The sequence below is a fragment of the Rhincodon typus genome, chromosome 5 (genome assembly GCF_021869965.1).
Source record: "Rhincodon typus isolate 14 chromosome 5, sRhiTyp1.1, whole genome shotgun sequence".
Taxonomy (NCBI): Eukaryota; Metazoa; Chordata; class Chondrichthyes; order Orectolobiformes; family Rhincodontidae; genus Rhincodon; species Rhincodon typus.
The window spans coordinates 41,719,812-41,745,277 of record NC_063336.1 but is presented as its reverse complement, the minus strand read 5'-3'; the positions used below and the strand labels follow the sequence as shown (position 1 = coordinate 41,745,277).

The 25,466-nt window shown below is 39.2% G+C and overlaps 1 long non-coding RNA gene across 1 annotated transcript in view; it reads left to right on the top strand.

The window, feature by feature from the left end:
* Nucleotides 1-24,123, top strand: part of LOC125483063 — a 28,871-nt gene extending 4,748 nt beyond the window's left edge. The window contains exon 3 of the long non-coding RNA XR_007262047.1: nt 24,024-24,123. This is a non-coding gene — a long non-coding RNA (uncharacterized LOC125483063). The remainder of the gene's footprint in view (nt 1-24,023) is intronic.
* The last annotated feature ends 1,343 nt before the right edge of the window (nt 24,124-25,466 follow it).

Here is a 25,466-nt window from a genome sequence, read left to right as displayed (position 1 = left end):
GAAAGTAAGGGATGACTTGATTGCAGTGTAGAAGGTCCTGAAATGACCTTGATAAAGTAAACATGGAAAAGGATGTTTTCTCGTGTGGGTCAGTCGAGAACTAGGAGGCACCATTTATAAATGAGTGGTATTTCTTTTAGGACAGTGATGAGAAGAATTATTATCTTTCAGCGAGTTTACCAACTCTGGAACTTTCAGGCTCACAAGGCGGTTAGATGGCTTCATTGAATATGTTTAAGGCAGAGAGCTGGATATTGGCCAAGTGAATCAAAAATTATCAGTGTTAGGTGGCAAAATGGAATTCAAAACACAGACAGTTCAACCAAAAAAATTCTGCTCCAACAATGATATTAATGGCTTCAGATGTCCATCCTGAGAAGCCGTATTGACGTTTGAGTTGGAGAATGCCAGTGCATGAGATGTTAGACCTGATGACTTCTTTTGTGTGGTCTACACCAAACTGTATCAATTTCCTGTATACATCTCATGTAAGATGTATAAAGGCATTATATTTGCACTTGCACCAGTGTTAGTCTTGGCATTTTGTGTGTGTTGTCCATTCTGTTTGGGGAATTTCACTTGGATAGAGATAAAGACTTCAGTTTTTCTGATGTAGTCCATGTGGTGTGTCATGTACAGTTGGTGTCGTTTTGTAGAACACAGCTTCCACATGTTGCAAATTGCTGGACAACGTGTTGTGGGTGAGACAACCAACATCCCAGACAAAATTTGCACGTATCATTGACTCTGTTAATGGCTGCAATAGTTTTTGAAGAGTCAAGCAACCACAAATGTTGCCATTCTGCAAAAATCGCTTTGAAATTGCATCCTTTCTCTTGCAATGTATCGAAAAGATAATCTTTAAGTTTGACCAGAAGTGTCTTTCAGAAATATTTGCTGGATTCAGAAGCAATAATCAGTTTCATCAGCCTATGAGCGAAGTTAGTTAGCTTCAGGAAAATCACGTTCTATTAATTAGTGTCGACAGTGGCTGTGAATTAATTGATATTTTCACCTGGCATTATACTGCATAACATGAACTCAAGTTGACTCAGAACTTAAATGGCTCTTCTAAAACTGGAAAGTTTTGTCAGAATCTTTTTCAATGATCATTAGAAATACCAGAGAGTTTCATTCTTCACAATCATTTGTTTCACCATGCAATAATAAGTTTGACTGCCTGTCTTTCCTTATCAACTAGCTATTGATCTGCGAAGATTCATTCTTTCTTTGATTAAATGAAATTCTGACAGACTGTCACTGCAGTACCGATTCATGTACAGATGTTTACTTTCCATCCTTACTGTGTTGCATTGTGTTCTTTAAATTGACAGTATATAGAGCAACTGCAATTTAATGTTTTTTTTTTTGTTGGCTTCTTTCATTTAATTTCTGTCCTTGTCACTGTTCTTTTCTCTTTTCACATTTTTCTTCTTTTAAAAGAAATAGCTGAGAATTATCTGCACAAGGCATTTGAAGCAAACAAAGTATTGGTTCTGCCTTTGCACTGTTTCTGAAGAAAACAAAATGTAAAACCAGCTGACAACAGTGCACAGTTAAATGTTGTTTTTTCGTCCTAGCTATTTAAGCTGCACTTTGTTCTAAAATCACTTTGCCAAATCAAACTACCTTTTTTTTTACATTTGACACTCTGTGGCCTCTTTTTTTTTCAAGCAAAAGACAGTATATTCACTGTTGTTCTTCCATCCTGGTTGCTGTCCCTCAGGACAAGTTGTAGCTTTTAGTCTTGTTGTTAGATGTAACCTTCAGCTCTGAACTCTGTAGATGATGGGTGCCCATTATGAATAGAACTTTACACAACCATCACGGCTGCTATCACTTTATCAGTCTTCGGTACCAACTTGCTGTGACAAGCTGCTAGCACTCACCGATGTCACCAATGCCTTGTACGCACCTGCTGCCACCATGATGTGGCCTGGTTTTTGATACATTAGCCCATGTAACATATTCTAGAGAGGCTTGGTTTCTTATGAAGACAGATATCTGGAAATTTATTAACAACCAGTTGTATACACTAATGTGACAACTCAAATTTACAGCGAGTCTGTGTTCTATGCTCACTTATGTTTCCGTTGCATTATATACGTTGCTTGTCTGTCTGTTTGTTCGGATAATAAGATGCAAATCTTTTATATACAAGCATCAGATGTTGCGATGTCTTAAATGTATGGTAACTTTGAGATCTGTGCAATAATACAACATTCAGAGCTATCTTCTTTCTCTACAAAGAGCAGCTCAAATATGCCTAGATTGAAATCCATTTGCTACAACCTTTCCCACATACTAAATTAATTAATTTTGCAATGTTCTGCTTGATGAAACTACCTTTTAAATTTGGCTACACCACTCATTTAATTGACTTACATTCAAACACCTCATGTGATTTACTGTTAGGTAGGACACTAAGTCCATTACAAAGGTATTTAAGATTAGCTTTAATAGCCTATAAAATTTTGATAATGCTACTAATTTTAAGGGTTTTATATTGTTTCATAGCAATATTTATGCACTTTATCTTCAGCAGATTTTAAATCCACTTTGGATTACTGAGACAGTTAACTGTTAAACCATCTAAGTATAGTTACAGCGGTTGTCATCATGAAAAGCTGCTGTTTGTGATAAGTAAAGGTGACAGTTTATCCAACTCAAGATGTTTATTTCAATTAGTCAATGACTCTGTCAATTTTAAAAGTAAAGGCAAATGTTTAGAACTCCTGTTTGGCTTCCTTTAAACAAGAATGATGTCATTGAATTTGGCTTAAGTTTGCTAATACTTTGATCTATTGGACATAAGAATACCCATGCTTCATGAAGACATTGGCCCAGACTTGCCAATAGGCAGGTCATAGTTGCTAAAGCATAGACAGCAGTTAAATGTCAGGACTAGGCAGAAATTTCAATGCAGCTGTTTCGGTGAGAATTGCCTGGGAACTTGAAATGGCCAATGTTCAATTAAGTGGTGTCTGGAAAGTTCCGAAAAAGTCTACAACTCTAAGTTAGAGGGACGGACTTTGGGTGTTTTTTTTTCCACAGAATCCCTACAGTAAGGAAGCAGGCGCTATGGCCCAACAAATCCACACTGCATCCCACCCAGACCCATCTCCCTATAACCCACATAATCTATACACCCCTGAATACTATGGGCAATTTAGCACGGCCAATCCACCTAGCCTGCAAATCTTTGGACTGTGGGAGAAAACCGGAGCACCCAGAGGACACCCACACAGACGCGGGGAGAATGTGCAAACTCCACACAGACATTTGCCCGAGGGTGGAATCGAACCCAGGACCCTGGCACAGTGAGGCAGCAGTGCTAACCGCTGAACCACCATGCCACCCATAGTTCTGAATGATTTACATAGCCTGGAAATGTTAGAGGAATTTACAACAGACTAACTATAAAACATGTCCCTTACTATCCTAACTATAAAACATGTACATTGACCCCCAAATCACTCATGTTGGCTCCTATCATGGATACCCATCTCAGTTCAATGTCACTCAGAGAAATAGCAAATCGGACTTCATCCATATTGTTAAGAACACCTGGATCTTGGGTTGAAGCAATTTCCTTGTTTTGTGAATTATGCTTAACATTAATTTCTACTTGTTTCATAAAAAACTAATCATGAGTAGTTTGATAGTAAGCTTCACACAGTCAAGAAGGAGAGCTTTCATTTTAGTGAGAATAGAGTTTGGGGAATTTGGAGGCAATGTGAGAATTCAGTGGAGGGGTGAAGAGGTGCTTTTTGCTTACTTTATTTGGCTTGTAGTTTGTAAGGTTTTACAACAAGATAATTGAAGTCGAGGAACAGGGGCCTAGCACAAGAGTGACATCACAGTTAAAGTAACAGGTAAAGACACAGTTCCGTAACTTTCCATGCAATTGAAAGAGATAAAAGCGGGTGGAGGTGGGGGATGGCTCAGTAGACATTGTTAAAACTTCCAGAACAAGTAATAAGACGGACAGTATGGAAAGAGTTGGGAACATATTTTCAGGAATAGCCGATAAGGAGACAACTATGTGAAGGGGGTCAGTCAAAGCAGGAATGAGGGTGTTTTACTTCGATGCATGCAGCATATGTAACATGATAAGTGACCTTGTAGCACAGATTAAAAAACTGGCAGGAATGATGTTATCAATATTGTGGAGATATGGCTGCAAGGAGATCAGGCTGGGAGCTAAATATCCAAGGATACATGTCTTAGCAAAAGGACATGCAAATAGGCAGAGAGGATGGGTTGCCTTTTTAGTAAGAAATGAAATGAAATTGATAACGAGATATAGAATCAGTTGAACCTGTACAGGTAGAGTTGAGGAACTGCAAAGGATAAAAAACCCTGGTGGGAGTTGTGCACAGGCTTCATAGCAGTGATTAGGATGTGGGGAAGAAATCAGGAGATTAAAAAAGGCATGTAAGAAGGGCACCATTATGATAACAATAGGGAACTTCAATATTCAAGTGGACTGGGAAAATCAGATTGGTAGCTGATCCCAAGAAAAGGAATTCATGGAATGTCTACGAGATGATTTTGAGAGCAGCTTGTGGTAAAGCCCATGAGGGAACAGGCAATTCTGGATTTGGTGATGTGAAATGAGGCAGACTTGATAAGGCAGCTTAAAGGTGAAGGAACCCCTAGGGTACATTGACCATAATATGATAGAATTCACACTGCAGTTTGAGAGGGAGAATCCTGAATCAGTTGTATCAATATTACAATTGAGAAAAGTAACTACAAAGACATGAGGGAGGAGTTGGCTAGAGTTGATTGGAAGAGAAACCTAGCAGGGAAGACCAGTGTAGCAGCAATAGTAGGAGTTTCTGGGGAGTAATTCGAGGTACAGAAGAAATTCATCCCAAGCAAGAAGAAAAGAACGAAGGGGAGGATGAGGTAACTATGACTGACAAAGGAAGTTAAGGACAGTATAAAAGCTTACAATATCGTGAAAGTTAGTAGGAAGCCAGAGAATTGGGAAGCCTTTAAAGCTAGCAGAGGATAACTAGAAAAGCAATCAGTGGGGGAGGGGGGTATGAAATAGGATGGTTAGCTAGCTAGTAATGTAAAAGAAAATTGCAAATGTCTTTTTATAAAATATCTAAAAGGTAGGAGAGCAGCAAGGATGGGTATTGAATCACTGGAAAATGAAGCTGGTGAAGTAGTAATGAGGAAAAATGAAATGGCAGAGGAAGTGAATAGGTATTTTGCATCAATTTTCACAGTGGAGGACACCAGAAGCTTACCAGAACTTCAATAGAGTCAGGCGATAGAGGTGAATGTAATGGCTATCAGTAAGGAGAAGGTGCTGGGGAAACCTGAAAGTGGATAAATCACCTGGATCAGATGGACTACACCTCAGAATAATGAAGGAAATAGCTAAGGAGATTGTAGAGGCATTGGTGGAGATCGTCAGGGAGGATCCCAGAGGACTGAAAAATGGTTAACTAACATTCCTATTTAAGAAAGGAAGGAGACAGAAGGCAGGAAACTATAGGCTGGTTAGCCTGACCTTGGTTGTTGATAAGATTTTAGAGTCCATTATTAAAGATAAGATGGCAGAGTACTTGGAAGTTCATGGTAAAATAGGGCTGAGTCAGCATGGTTTCATCAAGGGGAAGTCATACCTGACAAAACTGTTAGGCCTCCTTGAGGACAAGCAAGTTAGACAGGAGAGAGCCAGTGGATGTCATCTATTTGGAATTCCAGAAGGCCTTTGACAAGATGTCTCACAAGAAGCTGCTAAATAAGATAAACCATGGTGTTAGGGGCAAGGTCCTGGCCTGGATAGAAGATTGGCTGACTGGTAGAAGGCAGAGAATAAAAGGGTATTTTTCAATGGTTGCTGGTGACTAGTGGAGTTATGCAGGGGTCCGCATTAGGACCACAACTATTCACATTATAAATTAATGATCTGGACAAAGCAAGGGAATTATTGTTAAGTTTGAAGATAATACAAAGATAGTTAATGGCAGATAAAATACAAGTGGGAAAATGTGATGTCATGCTCTTTGATAGAAAGAATAGAAGCATAAACTATTTTCTAAATGGGGAAAGGCCTCAGAAATCTTAAACACAAAGGGACTTTGGGATCCTAGTTCAAAATTTCCTTAAGGTTAACGTGTAAGTTCAGTTGGCAATGTTAGCGTGTGAAGCGATTGTAATGAAGTCAGCGACGTGACGGCCGATTTTAGGAGTTCCCTGACTGGAGTTGTTAACCTGTCCAATCAGGGTCCCCTGGCTGACAGATATGAACACTAGTCTCAGAGATTCTGTTCACTCAGACAGCTGGCTCTGAGGAAGGTGGACTAGTGCCAAATATTATGCACGTGTAAATAAAGGGTGAGTTGATGACAGGATATTGGCCTGTGTGGAGTTATTTCCACGTGCATTTCAAGAGGGATAGAATACAAGACCAGGACTGTGGTGGTGTTGCTGTATAAGGCTCTAGTCAAACTGCATTTGGAACATTATGAACAATTTTTAGCCTCTTATCTATGAATGATGTGTTGGCCTAGATAGAGTGGAAGTAGAGAAGATGTTTTCATTAGTAGGAGAGATGAGGACACAGGGATGACCCTATAGAGGGGGAGACAATGGCCTCGTGGTATTATTGCTGGACTATTAATCCAGAGACCAGATAACGTTCTGGAGACCGAGGTTCAAATCCTGCCAGGGCAGATAGTGGAATTTGAATTCAATGAATACCTGGAATTAAGAGTCTAATGATGACTGTGAATCCATTGTTGATTGGTGGAAAAACCCATCTGGTTCACTGATGTCCTATAGGGAAGGAAACTGCCATCCTTACCTGGTCTGGCCTACAAGCGACTTCAGACCCACAGAAATGTGGTTGACTCTTAACTGTCCCCGGGCAATTAGGGATGGGCAATTAATGCTGCCTGGCCAGCGACACCCTCATCCTGTGAATGAATGAAGGAAAGAAAGAACTGGGATGAGGAGGAACATCTTCAGACAGAGGGTAGTGGATTTGTGGAGCTCATTGCTGCAGAGGGCTGTGAAAGCTAAGTCATTGAGTGTATTTAAGACAGATAGTAAGAGGATCAAGGGTTACAGGGAGAATACATGAGAATGGGGTTGAGAAACATATCCAGTAGTGGAGCAGACTCGTATGCCGAATGACCTAATTCTGCTCCTATATCTTGTGGTGTTATGATAGGTCACAGCAGAACTAAAAACCTCATTGTAATGCATTAAGAATTTGGAACCTAGATATTTCAATTAAAAGGGGTTTATACCTCCAAATCCAGTAAAATTATTTCATAGGCCATTAATTTGGCCTTAGATTAAATTCTCATGATTGTGAAACAAAATGAAATTTATCTTATCAAGACTTAGAAAACTGCAGCAGTAAGCATTCAGGTATTCTGAGATACCAGCTTTGCAGCTTGCAAAATTAATTATTGTGCTGGTAGATGAATGAATCTCCTTGAACACTTCAAAAATACAGTCAAAATCCATAACGTGACAATAAAACTGTCATAGAAAACCTGGCAAGATATTGAGATGAATTTGTTACTAAGCAATCAGGTGCCATCCATAAGTAGATCAAAGATGTCAAGGTGGCTTTCAGTACCATACTTCTCTCAGGTAATTCCGCTTTATTTCTGGCGAGCTGTTCAACTAGGCCTGTTGCTGCAATAAGCCTGAAGTTTTCATCTCTCTTTTTGAATCTGTCTTTCCTAATACAGAATTTTGAAAGAATGGTTTAACATTAGGAGAAAGCCAGTGATCTCTTTTTGCTTCAACCACACAGTGTGATTATTTTTTTTTAAAAAGTGAACAAATAAAAATTGAAGTAGATATCTTTTTAGGCTATTACCCAATAAATACTACTGAAAATATATGTAAATATAGAGATTTATAAATTTCTCAACATTGCAAGACCATTTTTGTGATTATGGGCTTGCAAAGGCAACCAGCTGCATAGTATTATGATCAAACCAAATCCCCTCAAAATATATTATGAAGATAGCCTAGACCCTAATTTTTTCTTACTTTAAAGGCAAGAACCAAATGTTGCATTCCAGTTCAATTCGATTGGGCAAACTTCCAGAAGAAGCAAAACACACTTTGTATTTTAACTGTAGTGTAAAATAGACAAAATAAAACAAAAGAATTCGCTTAACTGTAACTCTGTTGAAATGCTTAACAAAATAATAGATAAATTAGCTACTATTTATTAACTGTTCCAATATAGTAACATCCCAAAAACACACCCTTGGCAATGGCAAATTCAATAAAATAGATTATCTCTCACACAATTCTAGCAGCAGGAAAAGAACCCCAGCTTTTAGCTGTAATAGAGAGAGGAATAAGAGTTTCCACGTCCAGCTTCAAGATTCCAGCAACTGCTGAAAGCTAAAACTAAAAATTGTGGTTCTATGGGAGCTTGACCCCACTCATTCAGGCTGCGTCCATTGTTCCAACGTTTTTAAAAAAAAGCTGAGGCCTCACAAGCTGTTTAGTTTGTTGACTTTCAGCAGACTCTCCTCTACCTGTGTCTCAACATTTCTTCACAAAAAAAAGCGATGACAAAATATACCTCTTAAAACAATTGTATCATCACATCCCCCCCTTTAAAAAAGAACTAACAATAAACAAAGATGGTTTGATTTTTGAAAACCTTTTAGTTTACACTAATAGTACATTGCAATACATATACGTTACATTGACTCTAAGCATGCAAACATTAACTAATACGATCTATTTCAGTCCAGTTTTTCCAGACACTGAGCACCTCTGTCTTCGTTCATTAAAGTCATGACAACACATCGACAATTATGTTCTCTTGGCTGCAATAATAAGCTCCATCTATCCAAAAACTTTCAGGGGTCATGATCAGGAAATATAATTGTCTCAGATACATTGTTGGCAATATAAAGGTTGAAATGTTCAACACCAACACCAAACTCAAGGTCTCCTTCTCAATTGTTGAATATTTCTATTCATGATTATTCAATTTTCTGGAAAAAATACCTAATAGGTCTTTCTATCTTCTCATTGTCTTCTGATAAGAGTACAGCACCAACACCCACATTACTCACATCGATAGCTACCTCGAATGGCTTTGCATGATTAGGTGTGGCTGACACTGGGACAGTGGTTAACATGGTTTTCAGGCTGTCAGAGACCTTTTGACATTCCTCTGTCTACTGATATTTTCTGCATTTCTTTGACAAGTCAGTCAGTAGAACATCTACAATGCGAAAATTCAGTACAAACTTTCAATGAATCACAGAACTTCCTTCTTTGACGATGCTGTTGGAAATTCCCCAATAACCTTTGTTTTTGCATCCCATGGGGCCATTTGTACATGTAGCAGGAATGTGACATGGACTTTTGTGAACTCACTCTAAGCTAGGTTTATCACTAAATCTGCCTCCCAAAGTCGATTGAACAATTCCGATAGGTGCTCCAAATGTTCCTTCCATGTGTGACTAAAAATCACCAGATCATCAATATACATCATGCAATTGATAATTCTAAAATGACTTTATTGGTCAGTCTTTGAATGTGGCTGGTGCATTTTTCATACCAAATGGCAATGCTTTAAACTGGTATAATCCATTTGGCGTCACGAAAAGTGAAATTTCCTTCGCTCTTTCAGATATAGGTACCTGCCAGTATCCTCTGATTAAGTCCAACTTAGAAATATAAATTGCTTGTCCCATCTTCTCAATACAGTCTTCCAAATGTGGAATAGAATATGAGTCAGATTTTGTAACTGCATTGACTTTGCAATAGTCCACATATAATTATTGAGTACTGTCGGGTTTGGGCTACTATGGGTGAGCTCCATTTGCTGCAACGCATGTTGCTTATATTGTCTTTGAACATGTGTTCAATCTCTTTTTGAACTTGCACCAACTTTAGAGGGTTAAGTCTATAAAGATGTTGCTTAATTGGAATAGCTTTTCCTATATCTACTTTATGCATAATTAGATTAGTACTTCACAGCTTACACCCACATATCTGTAATGTCTCCAAGTCATTTTGATTTTCCTCTGGAAGATAATTCAATAATTTATCCCAATTTTTGAGAACTACCTCACTGTCCAATTTAATTTGAGGAATATCCAATTCAGAATACTTTGAACTTAGTTTTTCACTCTGTGTTGTAACCAGTAACACATGCTCCTTTTGCTTCCCTTCCCTATCAAAATACCTTTAAAGCATTAAAAAAAGAGTACAATATACACCTCTTAAAGCCAGAATATCATCACAATAGATGATTAAAAACTGAAACAACAATTGACAGTATAACAAATTCTACTGCACTTTTCTGGCAGTTGTAAAATAAATGCTGTCTGAGTTGCTGTGGCTGACAATGTTGTGTATTTGGATGGTGAATGTAATCCATCTTCTGATGAACACCCTTCAATTTCCTACCCAGTACATTGCTGTGACTCTCATTGATCATTATCATCCATTACATATCCTCGTTGCATTCTTCAGTTGTTCAGAACAAGACATACAAGGATTTAACTGCTCCTTCCACCTGTACTACACTGCCCCAAACATGAGGAGTCACATAATCCCATCCTGTAGTGGAAACGTTCTTGATGGCCGCAGTGGACAAAGATGATGCATTGCATACACATATTGCATACATGGCATGCTGCTCTAACCTCTTTACTTCCAAACAAAGTGTAAAGTCACTGCGTCTCTCTCATCTGTAATACATTCCATAGTAGTTGAACGACTGTGGGTCCCCTCCACTTTTGTCACATTATGAGGGGTACATCTACTGGAAACTCTGTTAGGAGGCTGGTCCACATCCACTGGAGGTTGATGCTGGTGCTGGATTTCCAGAGGCATGTACTTTTTTTTTGATGGCCTTAGTGTAACAGTCACGGAGATGACAATAACTTCTGTGCTTGGATCCATTCCTATTACTTCTAAGGAGCCTCTGGGACCAATATGAGAAACAAATCCGCCAATGTGATCACATTGGTAGTCACAGCACACATAAACAACGTTTAAACATCGTCATCTAACCATTAGCAAGTGGAGGACTCTGACAAGGAAAGCAATAGGATGTTCCTACATGGACATTGAACATCATTGATCTGATTCGAATGTATGCTGTGCAAACTATTTGACAAACATACAATAGGTGATTGTAAATGTGGTTAGAAGAATGAGAATTTCTTTTCCATCCAAATCGCAACATTACGCAAAAAAAGGCAAGATTGTCTTTAAGATAATGGTGTGGGTTTTATATAATCCAAGATGTGAAATAAGTAGTTTCTGGACATATTGGAGAACATGAGACCTAGGAGTATGCTGAATTATGGAATATAGGTGAAACTTTACAACTCATTACTTCTGCTTCACTGCCATTACTAGGATTAATCTGCAATAATCAATGGTATAGTCATGATTGCTTGTTGACAGAATTTGGTGAATGCATGAGGTTCGTTTCTAGAATTCTGATTGACATCTTTAACCCGTACATAATGAACATCTGTTTAATGCTATTGCCCCTTGAAGAACCTCATAGTACTCATGGGTAGAACCTACATCTTTGGAGATTAAAAGAAACACTTAATTTACCTACTCTGGGTCTGGCAGCAGTCATTTTTATTCAGTTCCCTTGTGCATTTGCAAACGGATGCAATCAACTCAACTAGCACTTCACAAAGGGAGTTACAGGCTTAGCCTGTCAATCTAAGTGACCCATCCACCCTGCACTGAACATTCATGTTCCTTAATGCCTTACACTCCCTGTCAGCCCCATCAGCTTTGAGTATCCCCATGTTCCAACCCAATTTTTTTTTTTAGTTAAGCCTTAATCTCTCCACTGACTGCAAGATTCCTAACCTCTGACCTGTTATTGTAGTCTTGATATTTATATGGTTAGTCCAGTTCAATTTCTGCTCAATAGTAAATGCCAGGATGTTGATAGTAGGAGATCCGGTGATGATACACCATTAAATAATGAGGGATGGTAGTTAGATAATCTCCAATAACAGAGTTGTTGCCTGGCATTTGAGAAGCACAAATAATACTTACCACTTTTCAGCCAAAGCTTGGATATTGTCCACATCTTGCTACATTTAGGCATGAACTGCTGACATATCTGAGGAGTTGTATATAGTGCTGAACATTGTTCAATCATCAGACAATGTCCCCATTTCTGACTTTATGATGGAGGGAGGGAATGTCATCAACGAAGCAGCTGAATGTGGTTGAACTTATGACAGTATCCTGAGGGACTCGTGCAGAGATGTCTAGAACAGAGATGACTGACCCACGACAATCGGAATCATCTTCCTTTGTGACAGGTATGACTTCAACCAGCAGTGAGTTTTCCTGATTCCCAGTTTTTTTAGGTGCATTTTAATATATGGACAAATGATTCTATCATCAGTGGTACAAGCGGATTTTTTGTCACTGAAAATTTATGGCGATAGCTATTGTCTAAATCATATCTAATGTCTGAATTTCAATGCCTTTCACAGGAATTCAATTTTCATTCAACCTGGACTTCATTGGGGAAACCTTGACCTTTTATAATTTAATAGCTTCTGATGCACTTAGCAATGTTGGATACCAAGTATGTGTAACACCGCTTTTACCCTGTGTTGCTTGGCACAAAATACCATAATTAGTTCATTAAATTCATGGAATGACACAGGTTAGAAATAAGCCATTTGATCTATCCAACTTGTTTGGGCTGTTTGGAAGAAAACTCGCTCACTTTCGTCTTTTTCCGATAGGCCTCTGAAATAACTCCACAGTGGTGATATCCTGTCACCAAGTTCTCCTTTATTTACACATGAACAATCCTTATCTTTGTACTGCCTCATTCAGAGTGAGCACCTCTGACACTCCTGTTTTTTATCTGTCAGCCAGGGCTCCCTGATCGGGACTGTTAATCTGGTCCAATCAGGGAACTCATATTCTGTGAGATCCAGCTGGTTGACCTCACTACAATCTCTATATCTCTGCCTATCAGAGTCCGAGACATAGGCCAGTCCTTTTTTCTTGGACAGCCTCCTGGGCCACTTTAGCACTGGGTCAGGTTTTTCCAACTTGGTGTCTGATATGGGTGGTATGTAACGCACAGGAACTCGCCTCTTGCACCAGGAGTGCCTTGGTAGAATTTTACTTTTTTCTTCCAGCAGCAAAGGCATTGAGGTGGCTATATCCATTATGTCCATCTCTGATTCAGAGGACTCGTCAACGCACGACGGAGAGAGTGAACCCACAGGTTCTGGCAGCCTTTCCATCTGTTCCGAGGAGCAGGGCTTGTTTTGCTCTACGCTGTTTGTTTGCAAATTCACAGCTTTCAGATGGTCCACGTACTTGTTCAGGACCATCACACCTACCTGAACTTTGTATGTCACTGGTCCTGTCATCACGTTGACCATGCCTGTTAACCATGCAGGGTCATTTCTGTGATTCCTACACCAAACATCATCCCATGTATCAAACCGCCTCTCTTGCTTGGCGGAGTCTTGTGTGCGGCATAGGTGTTCCTGATGCCATTTCACCCTCCCCATTAGGTCCAGGAGGATCAGGCTTAACCTGATGCAGTGTCTTCTACCCATTAACAACCCTGCCAATGCTATCCCTGTAGTTACATGTGGAGAGGTCTTCCAATAAGAACCATTATAGCTTGGTAGCTAGCAAGGCTGCAAGCTGTTTCTTCAAGCCAGTCTTCCACGATTGGACTGCTCTTTCTGCCAGGCCATTGGATGATGGGAGGTATGCAGCTAACCTTGTATGTCAAATCCCATTCAGCTTTAAGAAATAACCAATTCCCTGCAGGTTAACGATGGCCTGTTGGCTGTGACCAACACTTCCGGGACTCCATGTGTTGAAAATATGCCTGCAGTTTTTCTGTTGTCATCCCAGTGATCAATGGACCCTATGCATGTCTAACCACTTTGAATAGGCATCTGCAATGACTAAGAACACTGAATCCAAGAAAGGACCTGCATAGTTAATGTGCAACCGAGTCCAGGGTTTACCCAGCCATTCTCATAGACGTGGAGCGGCTGCTGGTAGTAATTTTTGACCTTATTGGCACTCTGGGCACTGCCCCATCAATGTGGCTGTACCTGCATCTAAGCCTGGCCATCAGACACAAGTTCTCACCAACATCTTCATGTTGGAGATCCCTGGATGGCCCTGGTGGTGTTCAGCCAATATTTGATGGTGACCTTTGCTTAGGACAATCACTCTTGTTGCAGAACAATACACTGTCCTGTACCATCAGCTGGTGTCTTTGGGCCTAAAATGGTTTCATTTCTAGTTGTGATGACCCTTTAGCTTCCCATTAATACCAGTTGTTTCAGTTTTGAAAGGACGCGACCTTTCTGCATTCAAAGTCTAACATTGTCAGCTGTGACTGGGAGCATGTCCAGAAAATTTTATATCTTCGCTGACTCTTCCATTGGAGGTACCAGCAGAGGTGTATCTGCTAATGGGAAGTGGTTCAATGCATCAGCATCCTCTACTTGGTCTCCTGGACAATGTTCTAACTTGTAATTAGAAGCATTTAGTATTAGAACCCAGCACTGAATATGCCCAAAGTTATGGGCAATAATCCTTTGTCTTCTTTAAGACAACCAAATAAAGGTTTGTGGTCTCTGGTTATCACAAATTTTCATTTCATAAAGGTATTGTGGAACTTCCTGATGCTGAATATGACCACCAATCCTTCTTTCTCTATCTTGGCGTATTTAAACTCTACATCAGCCAAAGTCCTGGATGCATGCACTATCAGGCAGTCCTCTCCTCTGAGCCACCTATGAAGTAATACTACCCTGATGATGGACGGGGAGGCATTGCATGTCAATATCAGATCTTTCTTGGGATCATATTGTGCCAACACCTTACAGGATGATAGCTTCATTAAAACTTGGGTCTTGTCTATGTGACCATTTCCAAGGCTGACCCTGTTTTAGGAGTTGGTGCAGAGGTGCCAGGATGGATGCCAGGTTATGCCTGAACGTTCCATAATAATTTAACAGCCCAAGAAATGACGTAAGCTCCTGGACAGATGTGGGAACCGGGCATCTTTGATTGCCCTCACTTGATCTTCCAACAGGTGTAACCTGGACTTGTTGACTCTGTAGACCAAGTGGGTTGCTTGGGGAGCTTGGAACACACATTTTTCCCTTCTTAGGCAATATGCCCGCATTGAGAAAAATGCCTTAGGACTATATCCAAGTTCTCTAAATGTTCCTTATTAGTTTTTGCTATTATTAGAATGTCAACTAGGTGAACAGCGACCTGAGGTAAACTTTACAAACTGTTCTACATCATCGTCAGAAAAATTGAAGAGGCTGACGATATCCCAAATAGCAGTCGTCTATATTGTTACAAGCAGTTATGAATATTAATTGTAACGTATTTCTGGGAATTATGGTCTGAACATGATTACAAGTAAGCGTGCTTCATGTCGAGCTTTGTGAAGGACAGCACCCCCTGACAGCTTTGCATATAAATTCTCCATCCAAAGGATTGCAAAAAACAGTTTATCATTTGTTTAAAATCCCAACAAAGGCAAACCGACCTGTTGCGTTTGGAGGAAGAGTCACCAGACCCGAAATGTTAACTCTGATTTTCTCTTCGCAGATGCTGCCAGACCTGCTGAGCTTTTCCAGCAACTTCTATTTTTGTTTATCTTGATTTGTTTCTGAATTTGATGTTACTGGACAATTTAACTGTTCCAAACCAGATGTAGGTGGACTTGGGGTATGAGCTCTTCTGGATACCGGCCAATGAGCAATCTTACTTAATTGAGGTCGAATAGAACTCTTTTATTGTCTTGAGTCCGCATACCGGCAACAATTAAGATGGCTTACTGGCCAGGATCCTGAAGAAAATTTTAACCATTTGGCTGAGGCTTGGCTTTGATTTAGGTTTTGCTGTGGGCCAACCTACATTCCATTCTGAACAAGATATGTCCTGAGTGAGGCTATACAAGTGCCTGCACTCAAGCTCAGTCGGACTTCCATCGGAATACCCTGCAACTTGCCACATTTTCCAATGATAAAGCTGGTTGTACAGCCTGTCTGAAGTCCAGTTGGGCATCAGCTAGTAGGTGTTTTTGTGTAGTTACATCATTAATTCCACTTGGCAGATGGTCTTTAATCATCTTATTAAGGGTTAAACCAAAGTCACAGGCTTCTGCCAGTCGTCTTAACTTTGTCAAAAATCCTGATACGGATTCCCCTGGTTTTTGAATTACCAGGTAAAAGTGATAGAGTCTCAGAATTAAGGAGGCATTGTCTAATAATATTCCTTAACTATGCTCATCAATTCTTGAAAGGCTTTCGTATCTGGTCCTCAGGGAAAGTTAGGTTCCTAGTAACAGAAAAAGCAGCAGTGCCGCAGGCTGTCAGAAGGTTTACTCATTGTTTCTCATCTGCTACAATGTCACTTGGCAACAATTATCCATGGGTTCAATTGCTTTTTGAGATTTTCCACATTCATAAAGATTTGTGTCCTCTTTTCTAACAATTATTTTTCATTTCTTTTCAATTCTATATATATACAATTTATCACTCTTTGAACACAACTAAAACTAAATAGTGATAAAAGTTACATGTAGGAAGTTTGGAGGATGTCCTTTGGCATGGAGGTGATATTGGGGCATTAGTTAGAATTGAGGGGGCATGGGGAGTCATTGTGTGATAAAGCTGTGTGGGGATAAGGACTAACGGACCTAACAGCTTTGAAAACTAGAGAATCAACTTTGTCCTTCTTGCCAATTGAACTTTGGCCACTTGCTGCATTTGTGAACGCTCGTGAGTTGTTTCTGAGGCTAGTGGGCCTAATTCTATGCCTGCCTAGAGTAAAATGTGGGTGTAATGGGGTCCTTGAAACTGAAGGAGGACTGCTGAGTCGGGAAATTTCCTGATTCAAGCTATTTACCATGGTAGTAAAAATCTGGCCCCTGGAAGATGTTTCTCTATTCTCCCATAATATTTGTAATAATGCAAAGGGTCTTTGAGATCCTTACTCCAGCTGTAATCTAATTTGCAGAATACACTATTTATAGCAGTTTCATGTCTATTCGGTAGTTAATATGTAGGTCATTAACGATATCATAAGATGTTTATGGTTAGCTTTTAAGGTATGTAACCATTGTGAAGTGACTCCTAGTACCTCATGACCATTCGCCATATTAAAGACTTCCCAAGAAGTTTTAGGTGTATATTTATTAGTGTTAAATTGTTGCACATGGTCAGGTTATGAATTTAAACTTGTATGTTAGATGCAATTTTAGCAGTAGCATTGTGGAAAAGACTTTTGGGGGAAAAAAAATTCTCTTTCTGTTGACCTTTTATTATCCAAAGCCTATGTTGCGATATTTGACATGAACAACTGAACACAATATACCCATCTACAAGAACATGGTTTTAAAAAAAAAAGTGTGACAAAGAAGGAGAGTTTATACAGTGGAAACCGGGGTTACCTGATTACATTTATGATGTACAGATATACACACAATGGTAGAAAACTATATTGTAATCTTGACATAATTTGCATTAACATTATATTAACATTGCCAACATTCCTGGAATAAATTCAAAACATCGGTTGAGGGGATTGTGGGAATATGAAAAAACACTGAGTTAAGATCAGGACAGTCATCATCTCACTGAATGACATAAATGCGTGAGGGGCTGATGGCTTGCATATGTTCCTAGATGTGAAACAGACCTAAGGTAATGGCCTGCATGTGTGCTAGAAGTAAGTTAGGTATTTTTGCATTCATTCAGGGACATGGACTATAGGTACACCCACAGAGTTCTTACGGAGTTCCAGGATTTTGACCCAGTGATTGTTAAGGAACATAATTTCTAAGTCAGGACGGTGAGTGGTTTGGAGAGGAACTTACAGATGGTTGTGTTTCCATGTATGTGCTGCCCTTATCCTTTTGGATGGAAGTGGTTGTGGGTTTGGAAGGGCTGTCTAAGGAGCCTTGATGAATTTCAAGGGTAGAACATGTCTTATGGACAGGGTGGGGGGACAGTGTGGGTGTTTTCTGTGGAGTGGTGTCATGCTGCAGGGACAGTTTCTTGTCTGTTAGCTGTCACACAAAGGCCTGAGTCTTTGACTTATTGCAATACAACAGGACTTTGAAAAGGGAGGGGGTGACTTAATCAACAATATTGATGGACTTGGACAGATTGAACAGAGAAGTCCTGTTTCCCCTCAACAATTTGGTATGCTTGCCTTTATTGGTCAGTGTGTGACATATAGGAGTTGCAAGGTCGTGTTGTAGCTCTACAGAATAATGGTTAGGCCACTTTTGGAAACTGTGTGCAATTCTGATCTCCCTGCTATTGGAAGGATGTTGGGAAACTTGAAAGGGTTCAGAAAAGATTTATGGCAATGTTGACATGGTTGGAGGTTTTGAGCTATAGGGAGAGGCTGAGCAGACTGGGGCTATTTTCCTGAGGTGTCAAAGGCTGAGGGGTGACCTTGCAGCAGTTTATAAATCATAAGGGGCATGGATAGGGTAAATAGACAACGTCTTTTCACCGGTGGTGGGGGGTCAAAAATAATGGGCATAGGTTTAAGGTGAGAGGGGAAAGATATAAAAGGGACCTAAGGGGCAACATTTTCATGCAGAGGGTAGTGCATGTATGGAATGAACTGCCAGAGGAAGTGGTGGAGGCTGGTACAATTACAACATCCGGATGGTAAATGGATAGGAAGGGTTTAGAGGGATATGGGCCAAATGCTGGCAAATGGGACTAGATTAGCTTAGGATATCTGGTCAGCGTGGACGAGTTGGATCAAAAAGTCTCTTTCCGTGCTGTACAGCTCTATGACTGACACAAAAATGAAAACTTTTATCTTATTTGTGTATTTATGGGCAATTTGTGTATAAAATTATATTTTATATCCAGAAAAATATGTCAGTGACTAATACAATCAAATTTGTTCAAACTATGCTTCTGTTTAATGTCATGGGGGAATGATGGTGAACTTAAATTATGATTGTTTTTCCTATCATTAGTGTGAGGTTTTGTTTGGTTTATTCCTTTCCCATTTTACTGTTATCCTTTACTAAGGTAAGCTGGAATTTCCCAAATTCAGATTTTCAATTTCAAACCCACAGCAAAAACTTTTAAGATGCAATCCAAGCTTGTGTTTATTAACAAAGCATTCAAAATGAGGGAAATTGTTTTGCTACTTCATTCACACCTACAAAGGTAGAAAGAAAGAAAAAAATGAGGGAAGAAAATTGTAATTTATCAATTTCTTAAAACAAAAGTGTTTCTTTTTGTTTACGTGGCTTAGAGTCTGGTGAGGCAATGTCCAAATGGGAGTTTGTTAGTTGTTTGATATTTAGAATGATGGAGCCTAGTTGCCAAAGTAGCAGTCACCTGTAATTTATCCATTGCCTACACATAGTGGAGGAGCTGCTCACTTCTCAGCTTGGACCATTGAACACGGTATTGACAAGGATGGGCGGGTTCTGAATCTGCAATGTTGAAGCTGCAGTGAGATAGATTCTTTAGCACAGCTAATGGTGAAAGTTGAACATATATTTATGAATGTAAAAGCCTTTTAACATTGACATGTCACCCATGCCACCTATGTGCCTGCAGAAGGTTTTCTTCTTTCTTACCCTCTCACTAAGTTTCAGTGCTGCGTTACTTTGGTGAAGTGGGGCCTCCCCTACAGTGGAGTCTGTTTGTCTGGCAGTTTTGGTTTTGTGACCTGAAGTGCCTCCTTTGTCCTCTTTTTGGTACACCCTTCAGGGCATGTACTCCCACAGGGCTGAGAGTGGCAGGTAGGATGGAGATGGTCGGGCTGGCCACTTCTGAGTGTCTTGAGAGGAGACTTCTGAGGATGCCTATGTGTAATTCCTCCTCCAGCTGAGGGCTTCCTGGCACCACCCTTTCTCTTCAAAAGGAAGAGGGTGTCTGGAGTGAGCTGAAGGAGCTGAAGTACTGCGAGCAATTTTAGTCTCCTTCTTTAAGAAAAGATACCTTTTCATTGGAAGTTCAGAGAAGGTTCACTCAGCTGGTCCCCAGTGGAGGGATTGTCTTATGAACAGAATGGGACTCTACTCACTGGAATTTAGAAAAAAGAGGGATGATCTCATTAAAACATATAGGAATCTTAAGAGGCTTGACAGGGTAATTGCTGAGAGGATGTTTCCCCTCATGGGATAGTCTAGGATCAGAGGGCTGAGTCTCAGAATAAAGGAGCATCAATTTATGGCTGAGGAGGAAGCCCTTCTCTCAGTGGGTTCTGAGAGTTTGGAACTCTTTGTGACAGAGAGCTGTAGAGGCAGAGTCCTTGAGTAGATTTAAAGACTGAGATAAGTATATTCTTGATTAGTAAGGAAGTCCAAGTGTTATGGGAAAGGGAAGGAATGTGCAAGTGAGGAGTGCTGGATCAGCCATGAACTATTGATTGGCAGAGCAGGCTTGAGTGGCCAAAAGGCACACTCCTGTTCTTGCTTCTTATGGTCTTATTCTTAAGGTATGTAAGCCATTTGTTTATGTATTCCACAACAGTTGCCAACATTAGATGTGATTCTGCAATTGGACAACATTTGCTGGATAATCCTGATAGTACAAAGGATTACACTGACGATCAATACTGGATTGTTATGGTTGTTGTGCAGTGAATGGCATGCACAGGAGGCTACAATTTTTGAGAAACAGGGCTCTGTTCTTTGCAGACCGAATAAAACAAGTACACACATAGTAACTGTTTCAACTTAACAAAATAGGTGATGTCCATTTGTTGGTTCATTTCTCAGTTTGATACATGAACTAACTATTATCAAATGGCTATTTCATATTTGTGTTTTTCAAGTTTACAGAACTTCTCATGGCCTCACTTGTTTGTGGAGTAGCCAAAATCAATACATTATCTAAAGCTATCAAACCAATTGTTCTGTAACTAGCAATTTGGAAAAGGTTACTGTAAGATGATTCAAGAAATATAAGAATGTTGTTCCCTCCCCAGGGTCATCACTGCTACAAGATATTCCAACTGGCTGTTTTAAGTGAATATTTTCATTAAACCATTGCTTGGATACTTACCAAGTGACGCTTTCCTTTTAGTTTTCTCCATAATTTCCAGAAATGTAAATATTTGAGACCATGCTTGAGGGAATGTGAGTAGGCCAGCCAAACTGAAGCTTCTCAGGTTTTGATAAAGTTAAATAATTTCATGAGAGTTCTTTCCTTGCTTGAATCATTAGGCAGATCATGAACTGACTTAAGCTTGACAAATTGCATTGATGCTTGGTTATTTTGTTTTTAATTGAGGCCTTGATATCACAACTAGTAAAACAATCCTATGTTTAGTTGTGAATGAAATTTCTTTATTATTTCTTGTGAAAGAAACAAAATTGTATTATTTTTATAACAAAATAGAAGTGGCATTATTAAGAAAGAAATCGCAGGGCATTTAGGAAAGCTTAATACAGCCAAAACGAGTCAACGTGAATTTTTCGAACGGGAAATCATGTTTGACAAATTTACTTGAGTCCTTTGAGTACATATCAAGCTGTTTTGATAAAGGTAAACTGGTGGATATAATGTATTTAGACTTCTAAAAGGCATTTGATAAGTTGCCTCATGAAATGTTAATGTTAGGAGTCCATGGGATAATATATTAGCATGGATTGAGAGTTGGTTAATATACTGAAGAATAGAAAATTGGAATTAATGGTTTATTTTTAGTTTGAGTAGAATGCCACAGGGATCAATCCTACGGCCTCAAATATTTACATTATTAGTCTCTTGGAGAAGGATTAGAGTATAATGTACCACATTTACTAATAACATAAAACGAGGTGTGAGGTTGTGTAATAATGGAGGTATTAGAAATCTGCAAGATAACAACAACTTGGCAGACAGTGATTAATGTAGAAGAGTATGAGGTAATGCACTCTAGTAGGAAGAAGTAAAAGGCAGACTATTGTTTAAATGAACAGCAACTCCAAAAAAGGACATTTCAGAGGGATCTGGGCATTGTTAAGCATGAAACATAAAACATTTAACATGCAAGTGCAGCAATTAATCAAGAGGGCAAATGGAACTTCAAACTTTATTTACAGGGATTGCAGTTCTCAAAATAGGGAAGTCTTGTTACTGGTATACAAGGTGTTGGTGAGTCTCCACCAGTAGTACTGTACACAGTTGTGGTCCCTGTATATAAGAAGGAATTACTGGCATTAGAGGCAGTTCAAAAAAGGTTCACTGAGCTGATTCTTGCGAAGAAGGGGTTAACAGGTTATCTTTCATTCCTTAGAGTTTAGGAGAATGAGGGGGTAATCTTATTGAAACATGAAAGATTCTGAGGGGGTTTGACAGATTAGATTTTGAAAAGATGTTTCTATTAGTGGGAGAATCTCAAGCTAGGGGACATAGTTACAGGATAAAGGGACATTCATTTGAAATTGAGACATAAAATAATTCCTTCTCCCAGAGGGCAGTGAATGTCTGGAATTCCCTACTCCCCTGAGTTGTCAGGGCCAGATCACTGAAAGTATTTAAAGAGGAGGCAGTTAGATTTTTGAAATATTGGGGAATTGAGAGTGATGGGGAGCTGGCACAAAACAGGATTTGAGGCCTTGGGCAGCCCAGCCATGATCTTGCTGAGAGGTTTCCTCCTGCTCCCATTTTCTATGTGGCATGTAAATCCATTTATTGATGGTGAAATTGTTTAAATACACACATAATTATGATGTGTATATTTTTCCAGAATAATAGTTAATGTATTTTTGTATAGCTAATTGTAAGTCACCATCTTCTTGTAAATTATTGATTAGTTACCTAAAATGGAGTAAAGAATGAGCGACTGTGTGCTGTAATATATGTGGAGTTAAACAATAATATACTCAAAGTGTTCCAATTTAGTCATCATTAGTAAATGGTGACAATCAGAATTTCGTTAGTACTTCAACTGATTACACTGCACCCAATATTGTGGTGTGCCATAATGGGCATACACGTGATAGGATTCCCTGTATACAATTGGTGAAGCTGCCTGTGTTACACATCCAGAATTCTGCATCTGGACAATTCCATGATCACGTTCGGAACCAGAGTAGTTTATAAAAGTGTTAATGCAGTAGTAATGCTACTAGATTAGTAATCCGAAAGGCGAGGCTGATGTTCTAACCATATGGTTTCAAATCACACCATGGCAGATAATAAAATTTGAATTCAACAAAAATTTAGAATTTTTAAAAAAAACTAGCCTAATGGTGACCATGTAGCCACTGTCTATTGTTGTTAAAACCTTATCTGGTTCACTAATGCCCTTTTAGGCAAAGAAATTGCTGGCCTACATATAATGTGAGAACTACAGCAATGTGGTTGATTCTTAACTACCCTCTGAACAATTAGGAATGTGCCATAAGTGCTGGCCTAACCAGTGAAACCTAGATCCCATGTACAAATAAAATAACATGAAACTGAAGACTAAAATCAAGCACTACCTGACCACTGAAGTCTTTGGTGCAGAATCCCGGATTTGATATAGGTATCTCATCAAAGCTCAAGAACACCTCAGTCAAACACTCCTGGGACTCAGCATTAGAATTCTGATGCTCCGATGAAGAGTCATTTAGACTCAACATTAGCTTGCTTTCTGTCCATGGATACTGCCTGACCTGCTGTGATCTCCAGCATTTGTTGTTTTCAGTACAGATTCCAGCATCTGCAATAATTTGCTCCTACAACGTTAGAATTCAATGGTGGGGCAAAACAATACTAATCAAGCTCCTGGATCATGCTTGGCTCAATGGAATGGAGACCACCTTCCAGAAAATTCAATTTTACGAAGTAAGCCATGTCTCCCACATAGATGATAACAGAATCCCCACGAAGACCTTCCATTGGAAATAGTCTTATGGCACACAACAACAGCATGATCTGTTTAAAAACAAGGATACCTGAAAAAGACTGCTTTTGGTAAAAAAAACTTCAGTCAAATGGTCAATCTGAATTGATTGTTCTTATTTTAATTTTAAGAGGATGGAGGAGGCACTGAAGTTTTTGGTTCAGCTTGCTTTGAGGACCATCAACACCAAACTTGCAGTATCCAATGTGAAGAGGAGAAGGCCATAGTGGTGCAGCTGTAGAAGATTCCCAGCACTAACAATGGTGACATGAATAATTTTTGTGGACATACACGTGGATACAATATTGTTCTTTTCAGTCATGTGATGATTAATAGAAATCATTAAGTCAATTGGACATAACTGAATAATGAGTAGTCTACTGCTATAAATTTGCGCTCCACATGGTGTAACACACCTGTCAGGAGCATACATTGAGAAAAAGTAAAATTGCTGTCAATAACTTTCTAAAAGAAAATCATGAAGACTGCTAGTTAAAACCTGATGTAGGATTAATAGGGAAACTAACACTTAATGATTGATTGACTTACTTTAGTTATAATTATGCTGCTAAATTATACTTGTTGATTAATCAATTATTGCATTATTTTATTTAAGAATAGCCAATGCAGATCTTGGTGCTGTAAAGTGTTACTCTGCTTAGCTTCAACTGACAAATGGACAATGGGATTGAGAATAGAATGAAGATAATACACGAACGTTTTACAGTTACAGCTGTAAGGCTGCCAAACTTATTCCCATTTCATGATTGTGAGAACATGCAATCTTTAAAGCCAAAGAAGGCAGATTTGATTTATTCCCAATTCGCTAGCCTTTATCAAGAAATCATAGCCACAGCTGAGTTTCTCTACTAGTTGTCTTTAACTTGTTTAGAATTGCAACAATTGAAAAATTGCAACATTTGTATTAGAGTTAACTTTGGCAAGTTTATAATTGTCTGATCTTTTAGATCTTACTCAAGAAAATGTGCGAAAAATTCCACTCTCTTTTTATTTTGTATTTGTACTTTCTGACCTTCTGCATTCATTTTATATAGCTTTAAAGTCATTAGCAACATTTTATACAATATTTTTTAACCTATTTTTCTTATCTGTTTAGTGACGTTATTACTCACCACTGGAGCAGGTGGGATGTGAACTGGGCTTCCAATCCAGGGGTAGGGACACCATCTCTGTGCATAACTGTTGCCTATGAAACTGTTTCCAAGTATTCAAATAGCAGAAACAAAGCCAATTAGAACAGGTGCTTTTAAGGAAAAGCAAATGGTCAGTGATGAGTAAGTGTCTGATTTACTGCGAACTTTACTAATTCAACAAGGATTGGTACATGAGCTCAAGGATATCAATCATTGAGTCCTGACTGCACATGCCTCTGTTTTTTTTTTAAAAAGCGTCCTCTTATCCTGGTAAAAAGTTATAATAGTGACAATAATAAAACTTAGAGATGGACCCATGGATAACAGACAATTTTTAAGGAACCAGTCAGGAGATAGTGGGATGTGCCATCAGTCAATGTCTGTCACACTTAAGAGCTGATTGGAGATTAGAGATTGTTA